This window comes from Coenobita brevimanus, chromosome 13, assembly GCF_032717465.1.
Source record: "Coenobita brevimanus isolate Jiangsu-jjx chromosome 13, ASM3271746v2, whole genome shotgun sequence".
Lineage (NCBI taxonomy): Eukaryota > Metazoa > Arthropoda > Malacostraca > Decapoda > Coenobitidae > Coenobita > Coenobita brevimanus.
The window spans coordinates 42,514,234-42,533,008 of record NC_136966.1 but is presented as its reverse complement, the minus strand read 5'-3'; positions in this window follow the sequence as shown (position 1 = coordinate 42,533,008).

The window sequence follows — 18,775 nt, the reverse complement described above, 5'->3', positions numbered from 1 at the left end:
TTTATTTATTTATCTATTTTTGCATACTAACCTACAAACTATAATTCACTCTAAAGATGCTCACCAGTGAAATGTAATGGATGGGTCAGATTTCTTATCTCCTCTTTCATTACACCCAAATGCGGCACAGGTGGTGGGCATTTTTGGAGACTTAGGTTATTTGATGGTGAGTTACAACTTAGGACAGAATGTCTCACACCCACAGCTGAACTACAACTAAAACCAGAGGTAGAATGAAGTCTACTTTGTTTCTGGCATTTTCACTGAGGAATACCAGGTGGACACACAGCTGGAGGTATTAAAGGCTTAATAATCTCATGGCCACACCCACGGAGGTAGGATTAGGACTCTTACCTCTATGGGCACAGCCATAGAGGTAGGAGTGCACAGCAATCTTCTTCGTCAGGTAGGTGTTGCCGTGACTTCTTGACTTGACCAATATGGCTGTTTGACAGTTCTCTGGCTTCACCGGAGCCTTCTTACGCCGACTCTACCCTATTCCTACCTCTATGCCTCCAACCCATCCTTGGTCTCCCCCTTCCTCTCCCCCCTCCACCTCACTCACATACACTGTCCTCGTTAGTGTCTCGCTCTCCATCCTCTTTACACGGCCAAACCAACTCATTGTAGTTCTTAAACTTTCTATCACATCCACTTCCATACCACACGCTTCTTCACTTCCCCATTTGTCAGTCTGTATCTCCATGTAACTCCACATGCTCCTGTCAGTTAACTCATTTCTACAGATCTCACTCTTGACTTGTGTCTTTCTAACAAGGTCCAAGTTTCACTTCCATGTGTTAGAGTTGGTATCACTTCCCTGTTGAACCCATTCAAGCACTTCATCCTCTAAACTTCCATCCTTACTCATCACACTTCCCATGTACTTAAATGCACTCACGTTTTCCATTTCCACACCATCCAGTCTCATTGTGCATTCAGTGACTTCATTTCTCTTGAAGACCACAACTTTACTCTTCCCTACATTGACCTTTAGATTCCATTTCTTACACATTCTCTCAGACTCATACACTAAGCCTTGCAGTTCCCTTTCGTTTTCATTTAACAATACAGTATCATCTGCAAGCAACAAAACAGGAAGTTTCCAAACGTTGCCCTCTCTCATTAGGGCCACTCCAACACCCACTGCCTTGCCTTGTATCTCATTTATAACTCATTCCATATACAGGTTGAACAACCATGGAGACATGACACATCCCTGTTTCAATCAAACATTCAGACGGAAAAATTCACTCAGTTCATCATCCACACACACTGCAGCCCTACCGTCCCCGTATATACTGCTCAAGGCATTCAACACCTGCTCTCTCCATGCTCTCTTCTTGCTCTCTCTTACTAATTTTTTCACCTCTTCTTCACTACACATAACTCACTATTCAACCTCTAAACTTCCTCCATGCCTCTGCTTCCCATCCACTCTCTATAATTATGCTTTCTTTTGTGCCACAGCCCGTCTCACCTCCACATTCCACCATGCTGTTCCTTGCACCCCATTTCATTTTCTCTTCACCCCACACACCACCTCTCATGCTGCACAGATTTCTTCTGTGAATACCTTGCACACACCTTTCACCTCCTCCATCCACTCCAGATCATATTTATCTAATTGCTCCTCCACTTCTCTTTTATATTCTGCATTTTAAAAATCCTCTTGCAACATATCTACGCCTCTCTAATGAACTGTTTCCTCCTGCCCTTCTTTCCTTCTATTTATCCACCATATTTGTACCTTGATTTTCATCCCTCAATCTCTGTAGGCTCTCACATCCAGCGCATAATTTCACATTCTCTCATCCACACACAACCATTGCCTTCCATTCATTCAGTTAACCATTCACTCTTCTCATCACTTGCCACATATACGTGTGGATCTTTTTGTGCCTAAAGAGGGTATTGGTTATCACCAACCCCTTCCCTGTACAAAGGTCCACTAGAGCACTATCATTCTCACCCACTTCTGCAGGCCCACCCCACTCGCCAACTAATCCATACACCTTTTCATTCCCTACTTTTCCATTCATATCTTCAATCCAAAACACTCTCTTACTCCTCTCAGACTTATCCATGCACGCTTCCACATTTGCCCAGAACTCTTTTTTCACTGTGCTTGCACGATCTTCTGTTGGCGCACATACACACACAATCGTCCACGTTTGTATTCCTACTTTCACTCTTACCCACACAATCCTTGAACCAACTGATCCATACTATCTTACAGTCTCCTTCCATCTCTTGCACACAACAATGCATACATCTTTCTTTGCCCTCTCATTCTCACCTGCTCCAGCACATATAGCCAATCCATATTCCCGCTCTCTCACACTGTCAGAATGTACTAATACATAATTCTTTTAACAAAACTGAGCACTGCCTGCATTATCATTCCTAAATATTACACTAAAATGTTGATAAGTCATGTTTTCCCAGCTTGTTGGTCTAGCGGTGGAGCTGGCACATTTTTTGAATGAGAACGATAAACCAATGAAATCAGTTGAAAAATACTGAGTTCCACCGAGTCAGATGGACAGAGGAAACTGCCGCATATATTCTGTGATGTATCCAAGACAAGACCCAAGATATTTCCTACATATGTTAGCTGTTCTACATATATTGACATAACAAGCATTCCAGCAAGTTAGTGTGCAATTTTAACCCATGTGTTTGAGGATAATGATTCATTTCATTTTGTTATGGTTAATTCATATCGCCAAGAATGACAGTATTCTGGATGAAACAGATTTCAGCATTATGTCCATGTATTTTATTGCAGGCAATGCATGACTGAGAGAGTGCAGCAGTAGCTCATCATGTGATTTATTTCAAAGCAACACGTAAAGTACTTTACGTCAGTAGCTTATTACTGATGAGTGGTTTTGGAGTTAACACTGGAGGAAGATTTTCTTTAATATACAGCAACAAACCACCTCCCATTCTTCCTCATGTTATAACTGAAAATACTGTAACCTCGTAGCTTGTTGAAGTCTCTATTCATTACTTAACCATGATTCAGTATTGCCAGTATTATCATAGTTACCAGTATCAATAACAACTAATGGCAAATCTTTCTCTGTATTCTCGCATTTGCTCTACAGCATACTCATTTCAAAGCCAAAGATGGCTGTTGTGTATATGTATGCAAAAATATGTCTTGCTCTCGTGTTCCTGAACTTTAATCTTCTGAATTCTCTAGTCCCTGGCTTCGGCTACCCTGTCATTCTCTTACTAAATATATGTGTGCTGCTTACTTACAACCTAATTCTACTGACAATGAAAAATTCTTTGACTATCTCACTTTTAAGATGGAACACATCAATTTCCCCTTTTCCTGAAATCTCCAATCTAAGCGATTTCAATGCTCACCACCACCTTTGGCTCTCCTCTCTTTTCATTGATGCACTTGGTGAACAAGCCTACATCTTTTCTATCCTTACTGACCTACAGCAGCTTGTACAGCATCTAACTGTCTTGGAGAGAGCTCCAACATATTTAACCTTTTCCCTACAACAAATCCTTTTGGTTATGCTGTCAATCTTTTCTTTCTGTTGCACTCATTCAGTCACAACCTAATCACCTTAACTTGTCCTATTGCTCCAGTAAGGCCTGTGGACCCCCCCCCCCCCAAGAGGTGGAGGATTTGGCACTTTGGAGCTGCTGATTGGGATACCCTCAGGCAGTGAGTCTTTGATTTTCTCTGGAATGATTATATTATTGTTTCCATGGCCAAGAGGCATCTAAGTGTGTTTTGCACATTACGGAGGTTATTCTCTCAGGTACGGAAACACACAGTCCTTTCCTGTGGCTAATGCAAAAAAAAAAATCGTTTAATCACGCTTGTTCTAATGTCCACTATAAGGAGAGGGCCTTCAAAAGGTACCAGAGCCAACCCACCCCTGAATTTCATCTCTTTCATATCTGAAAGACTGGAGATCATAAGCAGTAGGAAATACAGACAGAGGGAGACAGTTCCAGAGTTGACCTGTTGCATACATGAATGACTGGGATATTACTCTGCCTTAAAAGAAAAGATGCTATTATTTATACCTGCAGTGAGATAACAGACATATCTTGAAAAAAAAATACAATTTCTTGTGAGACAAAAGGCACAGTGACTGATGAATACCTTCAGGGGAATACAGTCAGTATATTCAGGTTACATGCTCAGAATGGCAAATAACAAAAAGAAAAAAGAAAAGAATTTGCCTCGTAAGAACAAAGCATACATACCCGTAGGGGAATGTTTTAAATTAGTCTGTCCTGGCACAGAAAATTAAGTTAAGCTCTCAGTCAAAAATAAATAAAAAACAAAACAAAAATGGCTTGAGAAAGCAATAGTACATAATTACTTACTACCTAATTACAGTATAAACAATATTTATTCATGTAAATACAAATGTAATTATATCTGCCTGAAAATACATTATTTTTATGAATTTTGTAATTATACAGTAAACGACCGAAGAAATCTTTGCTGTAGGCTCCATGAGAATATTTTATATCCAAGCATCACAAAATATGGAAAACTGAAAATGTGGAAAGAAATAAGTAAAAATTAAATACCGTTGCACAACAGTAAAGTGCTTGACATGCAGAGGCTTCAGGGCCCTACAATGGGGTTTCACTGAGGTTGCAAAATCAACGGGTGTGAAGTGAGAGCTTCGTGTATCTAATATGAGGCTTCTCTAAAGTCGATAAAGTCTGTGGGAATGAAGCAACTCATTTCCGAAAACATTAATGAGTGAAAGACGGACACAGCAGCTCCTGGACGTGCTCATGCATCTAAAATTCGTTATCTGTGAAGCAAAGGGAAAACTAATTGATTCGATAACTTTGTATGTACTACAGGCTGAGAGAAATACCCAGGAGGGAGAGGATATTGGGAGAGGAGGGGACAGAGTGGAGGGAGGACTGTAAGAGACAATGGGAAAGGGACGGGATAGAAGGGGGGGGGGAGGAAGTAGATAGAAAGGAGGAAGAGAGTCGGGGACAGAGGGAGAAGGAGAGGATAGAGAGGCAGGTAGAGGAGAGAGAGGAAGAGAGAGGACAGACGAGAAAGTAGAGCATAGAGAGAGAGAGAGAGAGAGAGAGAGAGAGAGAGAGAGAGAGAGAGAGGTGGAGGAAAGGAGCTGAGGGGGGGTAGAGAAGGGGAGGGACGGGATAGAGGAGGAACAGGGCATGAGAGGGGGGACGGGGGACAGAGAGGGAAAAGGGAGGGGGTAAGTGGTTGCGATGGTGGGGACTTAGTAGGCTCCCTAGCGTCTTAAATAGCCTACTTATCCATATGACAGTGTAATAATCACATGAAAGCAATACTTCCAACATGAGAGCGAAAGGAAAGAGTAAGATCACCATTAAACATAATAATAAAGTGGTTGAGCGTCGGCCCATAGCTGTGTCATCTAAGAAACTATTAAAACTATGGCAGATTTACGCACACCTTTCGAAAGCTTATGAAAAAGTAATGGGTATTACTTTAGTGACCCTTCTCAAAATTCGCCATCATATATATTGCTCTAAAAAGTCATAAAACGCAAAATGAGCATCAAAACTATGCTATCTCGGAAACGGGTAAGCAGCAGTGGATCTACTCACACTGTTAGGAAGCTTATGAAAAGTAAGAACTGCATTTAAGTTACTCTTATCAAAGTTCGCCATCATGCTGATGACAAAAGGCAAACAGTGCCAGACGGAGTACCAAAACTGTGTTGTGTAGAAAATCAACCCTAAAAAACTGCAGTTAATCTGCCCATATCGGCAAAAGGAGAATTTATAACAGGTGTTACTTAAGTTATTGGCCATATCTATCATTCAGTCCTTTTTTTGCCCCATCGAGAGCGTAGGGGCCTGAGGCTAGGTTACTGTTATTCAGTTCCGACATTAGAGAAGGGTGATCAGCCTTGCTCGCCCCCGAGTGGCATTGTGTGAGAAATAAACCACAATTATCTCTGAGATGGAAACCCTTATGGACCCCATCCGGTAGGCAACAATCCGGTTGTATGGATACCATCAAACGTACTCAATAGTCTTCCTGGGTTACAGAAAACCACTTGGCTTATTACGCAATCTAGAGTCACTTGATGGTTGCACATCGAGTGAGTGGATAGTGGACTTACTTTTTTGAGTAGACATACCAATAAACCACAATACACACATAGATCACCTCACACCTGCAGGTACTGAGTAAAAAAAAACACGCTTCTCTTCATAGACAGTCCTTTCCACTAGACCACAACAATCTTTGCTCCAGAAGAGACACAACGTTTTTAAGAAATAAAACCGGACAAGCACAGGCTGGATGGCATCAGCAACCTACGCCTGAAACACGTAGGACCACAAGACATCCAGGCACTCACAAACACTGAAAACTACTCATACATCCACTGTAATATTCAAGCATTTGGAAGCAAAGAACTACAATCACAATAATTTAACAACACAAAGACCCAACACACCTCTCTTCCTACCCATAACGCTATTCTTCACGTCATCCAAGACAATCGAATCCCTGATTCTTAAGCCACATCTCATATTTCCCTTGCACCCTCACAGCACAGCTTTTGAGCACTACACTTCACAAACACCTTACTAACCAGCTGCACACAACATACTCTGACGGCATCTGCGCAACCCGCACAACATACTATTCTTACAACAAAAAATACTGGTAAGGCCTTTGATGCCATCCTCTGATGCAAGCTAATCACTAAAATCTACAACACCAACATGGAGAACAACCCCCAATACCGGCTTGCTGACTATCTATCTGGTAGACAGGCACATGTTACCTTCCTGGGCAAGTCGTCATGAAAACGTAACTACTCCATACTTAAAATTATGAGCAATAGCCAGATTCGGGGATAAACAAACATGTTGTTGTGCTAATGAGCATACTTAATTGCTTCCCTTATACTACACTTATTACTTTGCAAACCTAGTACTTTTATACAACATATGAAATTTCAAAAGCTATACTTTCCCATGGCAAACAAACAAATGTAATTGATTTATAAACAGATAATTGAAATTGAAAGTAAAAGGAACTCGCCATACTTATTACTCGTTGGCCATCCTATATTCATACAGTCATTTATCTGAAATATTTGTCTCCCTGCAAATATAAGGAAAAAGCAGTTATTTCAGTAAAAGGATATAAAATGTTATAATTAGGTCTATATGGGTCGCTGCTTACACAACAGGTGACCACACGCGACCCACCACCTGCACCCTCGAGTCTGTCAGTTTCATCACTGGTGGCCTATCGCTCAAAACACTTATTTTCTTCGTTAGAGGACTCATTTTCCATACAAGAAGACATCTTGTCACTAGTATCACTGGTCATCATGATCACTCTATTAAACTGCATATTTATCCATATATGCATTGTCACTTGTGCGTTCTACCTCAATTTTTTCTTCTCAGTACCACAAACTTCTTGTGCACTTTTATTACTGAAAACAGCAATGTCAACACTATATTCTCAGCACATCCTTAACCTGATGCCTTTATCTATTTGTACGTATAAGGAAGTGCAGTTATTTTGCATAATAACCTATGAAATATGATGAAATATAACACACATCAGCACAGCACTTCCCATACAAGGAACGATGGCGTCCATGTTAAGTGTTTATATTTGGAAATAAACCTTGTATTCTGACTAGCTGCTGGCAGAAAAATGGCGGAATCGATGGACCAATGATAACTTAAGACCTGGCGTGAGTGTCCCGAAGCACAAACACATCCACCCAGCTGTGCTTACCGCGGAATTTGAACTAGGCCACGGATGGGGACTCACGGAGTGAGCCTGCCAAGCCCAGAAATGGGCCTTTCGGAGTTCCATAGGGTCTGTTCTTTCACCCACGCTTTTTAACATCCTTGAGACCCGACATGTGATACATCATTCCAGATATCACTACAGGAAAGCATGTTCCTGAGGGCCCTAAATGCATCGTTACATGGCATCATACTTGCTCGGCGCTTCATTAGTCAATCTCCATGAAATTTTGCTACGCTTGATGGTGTGCACCCGCTTCTAGAATGATCAATTATCAGCACTATCACAAATATATTAGACACCATCAATAATGTGGGACAGACTGTTTCCTGCTTGGACGGGCAATCTCCTCCATACCTCAGATCTAGATGGTACGCTCCTTTAGCTCATCGTACCATGTGTTGCTAGCTACTCTTCTTTCACCCAGTTTTATATCGGGGATCTGTTGTCGGTGATTTACTCATGCCCTGGAGCACTGACGACAAATGTACAGTATATGTGGAACTGTGCGTATTTCAGTGTACATAGAAATGGCTGGTGACCATAACATCGTCATAAAACAGAATTAGGTTACAGGATATGGGCGAGCACTGTGTTATGAAATATGATATGCAATGGCCAGAAAGCGCACGAAACTGAAGTGAAAAAATAAGGTATAGTGAACCATATATATGCAGTTTTTCGTTTGGATGCACGCAGTGTAAAAGGTGTGCTGTATTTTTATTTTATTTTTTTTTTAAGTAGCGCGGTAGCACGAAGGTGGAAGAAGGGAACACTGCATGTTCAATTGATTCATTTCTGTCGTGTTTTGGGACCCATTCATGAGAAATATACAGCACCATCTCAGTCATTTCGACATTGATCCACATGTGTAGAGTACAGTAACGGTATATGACCACAGAAAAGAAAAATTTTTACCTTACGTAGTTAGTAGGGAGTCTGTAAAGAGAAGAATTAATGCTTTTTGTGTGTGTGTGTGTGTGTGTGTGTGTGTGTGTGTGTGTGTGTTTTAGGCAGATCAGCTGCTGCCTTTCTGGCGATAGTATAAGCGTTGTATTACCACGTGTGCGCATAAATCTGCACAGATATTGATATTTTGTATAATGCAGCCGGGCTGACCATGCACTAGTTGCCTGGAACACAGAAAAGTATAGGTGAACAGGTAAAAGCGGTATTTAGTGTTGCCTTAGAGGTATATTTAGAGGCTGACTTTGAGCACATATAACCGGACGAGTACATGACCTCACCTCCATGTAAGACACCCCAGCTTTTGATAAGTTAGTGTCTATAAAGTGTACTTAATTTTCACCACCCTCTATGTAAAAAAAGAAAAAAAAAAAAAAAACATCAACTGACATGAATATACTGTGTTAACACTTCTCTAACGCTCATTTTTTCACAGTCGCAATAGTTTATTAGATCCTGGCACAGAAATCCATACAGGTTATGAAACGCCTTGAAAATACCTGAAAGCGCTGCTGAAATGAGTGAGAAACAGCCCGTCTGCCGTTTTCAGTGACCATGCAAAAAAAATCTCTGTCTCTGGTTCTAATTATATGTGCATCCAGATCGCTTTATTCTCTTCGTAAAGACTGGTAGTGTACGACTGTGAGATGAAAATAAACACTTTTCAACATCTAGCACGTTAAAAAGTGCTACTGTAGCGATAGATTATAACAACCCTGCATGCAACTCGGATCATTCACTTAAAACCCATTTAGCACCGGAACTATTGGGTTTATTGAATTTATTTCATTTCCGACTGCTGCATTAGTCTGCTAAGAGAATCTTCTTTCTATTCATACCAAATTTTATATTATACCTGTGCATCAGTTTGCGGCAGTACAGTGAAGGTGAAAAATAAATCGTTCGAGTCCAGGCATTACAGGCAAGAATCGTGTCATCCACTGTTCCCAATGACTGTGGGAAAAAAAAAAAAAATCCTGTCATTGGATCTGATTATGATATCTAAATCCAGGCCACTTAATTCTTGTCGTATAGATCGGTATTGTGTGAGTCTACAAGTGAAATGAATATTTTACAACATTCTGTATATTAAAACTCACATTGAATGAAATATGTGTAAACATTCATCCCACAACTTGGATAATCCTCTAAAACTCATTCACCTCCGAGACTACTGAGTCTATTTCATTTCTGATTGTTTCATTAGGTTTCTAAAGACTTATTTTTTCCATCCACACGAAGTTTATATATATATATATATATATATATATATATATATATATATATATATATATATATATATATATATATATATATATATATATAACGTCAATTAGTGGCGGTCCAGCTAGAGAGGGAAGTGACCGTTACTGTCCAGGTTTGAAGTATACTAAAAAAAAAGTTAATTATTGTCCCACTGAAATTTAGATGTGTTTATGAGACAATTTAGCTTTTTTTACGTCTGGTGACTTAGGTTTCATAACGATACACCTACATTTACGTACAAAAAAAAAAAAACTCGGGAAAAAATTACTAAGCGTGATTTCTGCCACAGTGCACACACAACCTTGCACGTTTTGTAAAGTGCAGTATCCTAAATAAGATAAAATATGGACCGAGCCCTCAAGGGTATTAATATACTGTATACATGCATGATATTCCTATACCCTAACTGTCCACCAACATTATCTCATATGTAGATGACATTACCATAACAACTCACGCCACATCGCAGACATTGCCTGCACACTGCAGCAAGACTACCTCAGCACACTTCAGGTTATGGGGTGAGGACAATCGGCTAACGATCGCGCCAACCAAATCCACCACCACACTCATCACCAGCAGCACGCACTGCAACAAGTGTTCCCCTGACGTCACACTTAACATTGTACCTGTGCCACACAGTCCCTTCAGTAAGGTTCTTGCAGTGACTTATGACACTGGACTCATTTTCAAAAATTTCATACAAGACATAAAAAGGTGATTGATCTACAGACTTAACATACTTGGGCACATACAAAGGCAAACTTTGGGCAACAAAAAAGAAACCCTTCTTACTCTACAGACAATATATTACTTTAGTGATATATTATACCTCCCCGGCAAGGGCCCTCTCATCTAACACCCACTACAACATCTTGCAAACCATACAGAACAACTCCCTACATACCATCACTTGCTGCACTAAAACCACTCCCATAGCTCAATTACATTCTGACACCAAAGTTCTTTCTTTGGGTGAATAGCTTGATATGAGAGAGGCAACTTTATGTGGCAACACCGGTCATTACATGAGAGAGCCACGCTGCACCACTAAACACAAAACAAACACCACACAAATATTGCCAGATCCTCTTTGACAAAACCTCACCTCCAAACATTCTTCGCCATCAGCGACGAAACACCTACATATTCATTTCACACGTAGGGCAATGCAACACCTCGATCAGAGCACTATACTATAAGCCCCTCTTCCCAACATTCACCTGACTATGAATATCTACATCTCTACAAGTACCTCCCTCCCTACCAACCTCCCTACATATCTCTCTGCCTCCCCTTCCCTGCCTGCCTACCTGCCTCCCTACTCACCTCCCATATCTACCTATATACCTACCTACCTCTCTTCTTCCCTCCTTCCCTATCTCCACCACCTACCGAGGCAGCAACACAGGCGAGTATTTAAAGGTTTTGTAATTTGACAGTTTCCATATGGTTGTAACAAAATTGTGATGAGGACTTACATTACTGCATTTTGAACGCCCATTCCAATTATACCAATGTAATATCAATCCCCTTGTCAGTAAAAACTTTTGGCCATTGCGACCTTCGGGTTGCAGAGAGTGTGCATACCCTTCCGACGAGGCCACACGGTCCGGTGGAGTGGATTCATTTGACACTTCAATCATCAAAATCGGTCCACAATTACTGCCGCTAGAGCATGGACGTGGAATGATGGGGAAGGATGAACACACACACACACACACACACACACACACACACACACACACACACACACACACACACACACACACACACACACACACACACACACACACACACACACACACACACACATCCATGAAGATCTACACGTATAAAGTAAGAAGCCTCGCAGAAGATTACAAAGTTGATACCTTAATGATTAAATTAGAAAACATTAGTTGGGATATTGTTGGTATGAATGAATCCACAGAAAAGAAGAAAAATTAATTCAGCATCAAGATTGCAACCACACAACAGAGGAAGACAAAATGAAAGAGTTAGTGGTGTAGGATTTCTAATTAACTGAAATCTTGCAGACAACACTGGTTAATTCAGCAGTGTGTCTGACAGTGGCATGGGTTGCAATTAGACTATGCAAAAGATACACGCTAAAAGTAAATGCACCAACTTTTCAAAGCTCAGATGAAGAAACAGAAACAACATCTCCCATTATGGAAGAAGAAACGACCAGCTACAATTCCATACCATACTCATGGGAGACTTCAATGCAAAAGTTTGCAAATCGAAAAATGGAGAAGCATGAACGGGAAAATTCAGAGTGGAAGAAAGGAATGACAGAGGTGAAGTGATGGTAAATTTTGCTGAAATGTATGAAAATAATGAATACCTTCTTTCACAAAAGAACAGGGAGAAAATGGACCTGGAGAAGTCCAAATGGAGAAACATAGGATGAAATCGACTTCATTAAAGCAGATAAGAATAACAAGGTCATAAATGCCACAATTATCAACAAAGTAAATACAGTATAGTAAGTGACCACAGAATGGTGAGTTGAACAGCGGGATTCAGTTTCAGAGGTACAAGTAAAGAAGTTGATTAAAAATAAAGGATATGCCCAATAAAAAAAAAAAAATACAAAGCAACCTTTCAGTTAGAAATACCGAACAGATTTCAGGCTCTAAGTTATGCTGAGTGTGACATTGATAAGTTGAATGATAGACTAACAAAAGTGGTGGGAGAATCGGCGAAGGTAGAAGGGAAAGCTAATACAACAAAAGCCAACAAGTATGCAAAAACGACCATCGAGCTCATGAAAAGAAGTAAGATGGAAGTAAAAAACAAGGATGAAATGGAAAGAGCGGAATTAAATAAGCTTACCAACAAGAGACAAGAGTAAGAAAAAAGAAAGAGAAAAGTGGATCACATGAAAGACAACCATCAAAGAAGGAAAAAGTTTGAAACAGGTCCGAAGTAAAATGGCACTAGAAAAGCAAACAAATTATATCGCTGAAAGACAAAAACGGTGAAGTAATTAAATGCAGAAATGGGATGGTGAAAAGAGTTGAAGAAATTTACAAAGAACTGTATGCATCAATGACAATCGTAACAATAGCTAACTTTTCGGTTGACACAAATGAAATACCTGATATAATACCTGACGAAGTAAACATTTCATTTAAAAGTATAAAAAAAGAAGGAAGGCCCAAGGAGAAGATGGAATAGTAGCAGATTTACTGTGGGAGGCAGGAGCAGAAGTACAAAACAGGCTCGCCCACTTATTTACTCAGTGTATAAAGAAAAATAAAATTCCCAAAACATGGTGTAATGCAATAGTTATTTTGCTTTACAAGAAAGGCGACTTAAGAGATCTTAGTAACTATGGACCACTTAGCTTATTACCAGTTATTTACAAACTCTTCACTAAAGTCCTTACGAACAGAATAACAACAAATCTGGAGGAAAACCCACCTCGCGAGCAGGCAGGACTCTGAAGCGGGTATTCGATTACTGATCATCTACACACAGTGAATCAGCTAAGTGAGAAAACTACAGAATATAATAAACCACTGTGCTTAGGTTTTGTTGATTACGAAAAGGGTTTTCGATTCTGTGGAGCACATACCAATTATAAATTCATTGCGGGAACAAAGAGTAATCGCAAACACAGTAAAACTGCTCGAAAACATATAGAGAGAACTGCTACAGTTAAATTATATGAAACTCAGAAAAAAATAAGATTGAGAAGGGTGTGCATCAAGGAGATACAGTATCACCAAATTATTTACATTATGCCTTGAAAGTATTTTCAGAAAGCTAGACAGGGAGAACAAAGGAGTAAACATAGATGTAAAAAACCTACACCATTTAAGATTTGCAGATGATGTCTTAATCTCAGAAACAGCAGAGACATGACAAAAAAATGTTACTTGACCTAAATAGAGAAAGCCTCAGAGTACTGTTGGGCTAAAGATGAACCGGAGTAAAACTAAAGTAATATTTAATCCATATACACCAGAGAGCATCATCAGAATAAGCAAAGAAATTCTTGAAGAAGTGGAGTACAGTTACCTGGAGCAAATGCTGAAATTAGCAAAAGATCATGACAGCAAAGTAAAAAGACATATTACAATTGGGTGGAAAGCTTTCGGTAAACATAAAGACAACATGAAACATAGCTTGCCAGTATGTATGAAACGAAAATTATACGAGTATAACGAATGTATAATCCCAGTCATGACGTACGGTTGTGAGACCTGGAAACTGACACAATCGATGGAAAATCAATTTATCCTTTCTCAAAGAGCAATTGAAAGGTCAGTGTTGGGAAAATCTTTAAGAACAGGAAAAAATCAACTTGGAAGAGACAGCAGACTGAAGACAAAGACATTATTGAAGTTATAAAAGAACAGAAATGGAGGTGGGCAGGCCATCTAGCAAGAATAAGGGATAACCGATGGAGCAAAATGCTGGCTGACTGGACTCCAAGAGATTGTAAGCGTTGCAGAAAAAGCCGGACAGGAGGTGAAGAGATAAGATAGAAAAGCTTGCAGGCAAACTTGGCAGAGACTGGCTCAGTCAAGAAATCCGTTGAGAAGGCTGGGGGAGGCCTTTGTTCAGCAGTGGACTTGCAATGGCTGATGACATGTAGATAGACAGATAGATGGATAGACTGATGGATAGACAGATGGATAGATAGATAGATAGATAGACAGATGAGGAGAAGTGGAAGAGGAAACGTGAGAAGAGAGAATGAACAATGAGAATGATGCAGAGAAAGAAGGAAGGAGGACTGTAAGAGACAGGGGAATGGAGACAAAAACTATGAGGTAGATGGTGGAAGGGGGGAAGAGGAGTGAAGCGTAGAGAACTGGGAAGAGAAGTGAAGAGGGAAGAGAGAAAACTGGGTGTGGTGGGTGAATGAAGAGGGACGAAAAGTGCTTGGAGGGGAGGGGAGAGGGGAGAAAGGGGTGACAGCAAGGCAGATGAGTGGGAATAAAGGGGACGGCAATGCCTGAGAAAAAATCAAGGGGGAAACTGAGGTAGGAGAAACGGAAAGCAGTGGGGATGGAAAGAGGGTAGAAGGTGGGGGTAGGTAAGCTGGAGGAGAAGAGACTGGGACGGAAGAGGAGGAGAGAGGGAGTAAAGAAGGAAGGAGCACTGTGAGGGTGGGGAAATGGAAACAAGATGAGGAGAGAGAAAAATGTGGGGGAGGAGGAAAGCAGTGAGGAGCAAGTAAGCTGAAAGAAAGAGAATAGAGAATACTGAGAAGGGATAAAGGCATTTTACGTTACTTATACGTTTTTTGAAGGTCTTGGACATGCATGCATATATGAACCTTTTCTTTTCCCTGTTGATTATTATTATTACCAGTTATACAGGGTACCACGCGCCTCCGTCACTGGCCTCGGCTAACCCAGGGTGACCAGGTTTGACCTTTTTAGGCCAAATTAACCTTTCGAAGCCAGTTGATTTTACAAATTTTGTTTAAAAGGCAATCGTAGTTTGGTCTTGATATTTGCCTTTTCTGAATATTATTCCAGTTTATGGTTTCACTACCATCTTCACGTGGAATATATACCTTCTTTATGATTAATCTCGCTTAACCGGGCGCTGATTTACCAAGTATTTTCAACTGGGGCAGGCCAAAGTACTGACTGATAGGCTGACCTACCCTGTACTTGTTGAGTTTGTTAGGGTGGTTGTAAGCTTTCATTCTTTACTGAAATAACTTACATTTTTTATTGTTTATGTGGATATTTTGTGATTTCCAGTGCTGGTTCTGATGCTCCTTGATGCTGACACTTATGGTATTTTTGTTGAAGTTCTTCTTTACGGCGGTAACCAGAAAAGGTAATATACTTAACGATACATATTTCTTTAATGTGTTTTTGTATTGTTTTATTCACTGCTGGAATATTTTTTTTATGTTCATGTTTTGTGACTTCTTAGAAAGTATTATGTTTTGGCACCTTTGAGAAACTGAGGTTCTTAGGAGCCGGTGAACTAGATTTTGGTGAAGGTTTACAAATTTCTGGGCATCATCGGTATAAGTGAACCAGGCTCCTGTAATAGCTGAAAAATATATGTAAAGGTGTTGATTTGCAGTGCGGTAGTCAGTGCAGGAAGTGCCGTAACAGTATGATTTTTTACCCGTCCCCGACCCGGAGGGGCTTGGGGACGGGAGAGAAGCGAATAAAGAAAACTGCTGATAGTGGGGTATGAATAGGGACGAGAATGATGGGGGAGGAAGGGTAGTGAAGGTGCTGGGGTGGGGTGGGGTGGTGTGATGTCTAAAAGTAAAACCTTAGTGAGACGAGGAGGTCACGTAGCCAGGGTGACCAAAGTGATGGAAGTGGGGGAAGGGGTGGGGGAAAGGGGGTCAGTGATGAGGGTGGAGGCAGAACATGGGTGGGGGTTGGAGAGGGAGAGATGCCAACAACAACAGTGCCAGGGAGGGCCCTCACACCTACCACACCTGCCAACACGGACGTCTGCCCACAGCTCTCTCACCCTGCATACCTCCACTGCATCACACCACACAAATAGAACTGTCTCCATTAGCGTTCTTAAAATTACATACGATCTGCATAGATGGCCATATTCTGCTGACTCTCGGTATTATGCAACATCTGTACCTTAAGTGATGTGTTTGTCAAACGCACAACACTTTCATGTTCTGTCTCCGTAGCAAAGTAATTTTATTCAGGCTCTGACAACACGATTTTATTCAGCTGAGAGATATTCTAGTAGTACGAGGATTGAAATCGTCTGGATCATCCTCTTCAGTCAAAGCGATTCGTTTTATATTATTATAATTACCAGTAAAACAATTGTGTTTAGTTCGGGGAGTGATGGGTTTGTGACAGATATACTGTATTATAGTCTTAAATGTTACTGATGCAAACAATGCCATTATTTAAATACTAAAGTGCAATATGTAACATAAATCGCCAAGGAAGAAACGTTGCGAAGTCTCCTGTGCCAACAGAAATACGGCTCTTTGTCCCTTCAGAATATCAGCTTTTATGCTTAAGCCGTAAGATGCTACTGTACATACAATGAGGGAAAATTATAACCCCTCCAATCGACTTGAATATTAATGGTTAGTTAAGCCATATCTCACTTGGCTCCGAAAACAATAACCTTACTTGAGAGCTGTGTGCGTTTACATTCGTGCTGTTTCTGTTCTTTGTAGGAGAGAACTTTGACTTACACCATCAACACACTGATAACAAAAGGTAAGTCATACGAGCTTCAGTGGGCTAATACTGTCGTCATTAGTCCTCTCGTGTCCGATTTAAACCAAACGTAATGGGCTGAGGGTTGGGAAAGAACGAAGTGATTTGATTCTGAGAACAACCAGGCAAAGGTCGAGGTCTCGGGACATGGTAAAAATTCGACACTCGCGCGCGCGTGCGTGAGCGCGCGTGTGCGTGCGTGTGTGTGTGTGTGTGTGTGTGTGTGTGTGTGTGTGTGTGTGTGTGTGTGTGTGTGTGTGTGTGTGTGTGTGTGTGTGTGTGTGTGTGTGTGTGTGTGTGTGTGTGTGTGTGTGTGTGTGTGTGTGTGTGTGTGTAAACAAAATATTTGAAGCAGTTTGATGTGATTTGGAAGCTTGGTGGAAGCACTGAAGGGCAGTCAGATGGACGAATATTTTATTTTTTATTTATTTATTTCTTTTTAATCAGCAGGTTAAACGCCGAAGTTATATGGCAAGGTCAATTTGTTTTTCTCTGATATAAACCAAAGTTTGTGGAAGGATTCAGGTTAAGGCAAGGATGAAGCGACTCATCTGTGGGAGCAATAAGTCAAAGTTACAGCGAAAGGTTAAAAGTCAAGATCACATGGCAAGGTCAACGTAAATAGCGTTGGTAAGATTTAGATAAAACTTTGTGTGTAGGGGGGGAGGTCAGGATAAAGCAAAGCAAGGATAAAAGGATTTGTTTTTGAGAACAATTCGTCAAAGGTCAAGGTCAAACGATAAGGTCAAAGCTCGAACTTTATAACTCAAACAGTTTTGGATCGATCTAGACCAAACTTGGTGGGAAGACTGACGATCAGGAAAGAATAAAAGTACTAGACTCTGAGAACTATGGGTCAAAGTTCAAGGATAGAAGGTAAGGTCAACTCAGTTTTGGTCCAGCTTGAACCAAAGTTGATGGAAGGGTTGAGGGCCAGGCAAGAATGAAGTCACTCTAATTTGAGATCAGTCGATTGATGGTCAAGGTCACAGGCAAATGTAAATGTTCGGCCCTTAACCAACTGTAGGCCGAGGATGTTGCACTTTCTGCGTGCCACTTCTTTTTATATTTTATTCGTGTCATCTCCAGACGAATTTATCAGCTTAGGGGAAACTTTTGCAACTGGAAGGGTATAGCCTTAGCCTTCGTTAACTCATGCACTTCTCAAGGCATCTCCAGTACTGAATAACACCGTCTGAAGGCAGCAAAGAATGACCTAAAATAATACGTCATCACAATGAAAGGGTTCACTCCTTCAGTTAAGAGTGGTTTTCACCGGGTACGCCAGGTGGCAGCAAGAATAAAGTAACAAAGAAAAAAGTCCTTGAGAATATGAAGGTAGTAATGAACACCCTTCTCTTTCGAGTGACGTAAAAATAAACTAAAACAAAAAAAAAGTTCTCGAGATAAAGAGGTACTTATTAACATTTTCCTACAGGTGCGCCACCAGCCTGGTCAGTCAGGCGCGGCCATAAATACCAGCGAAGAGCTTACATTTTCCCCAGTTACAAGGGGGGGAAGGGGACTTACATTTTAAGGACTATCTTTT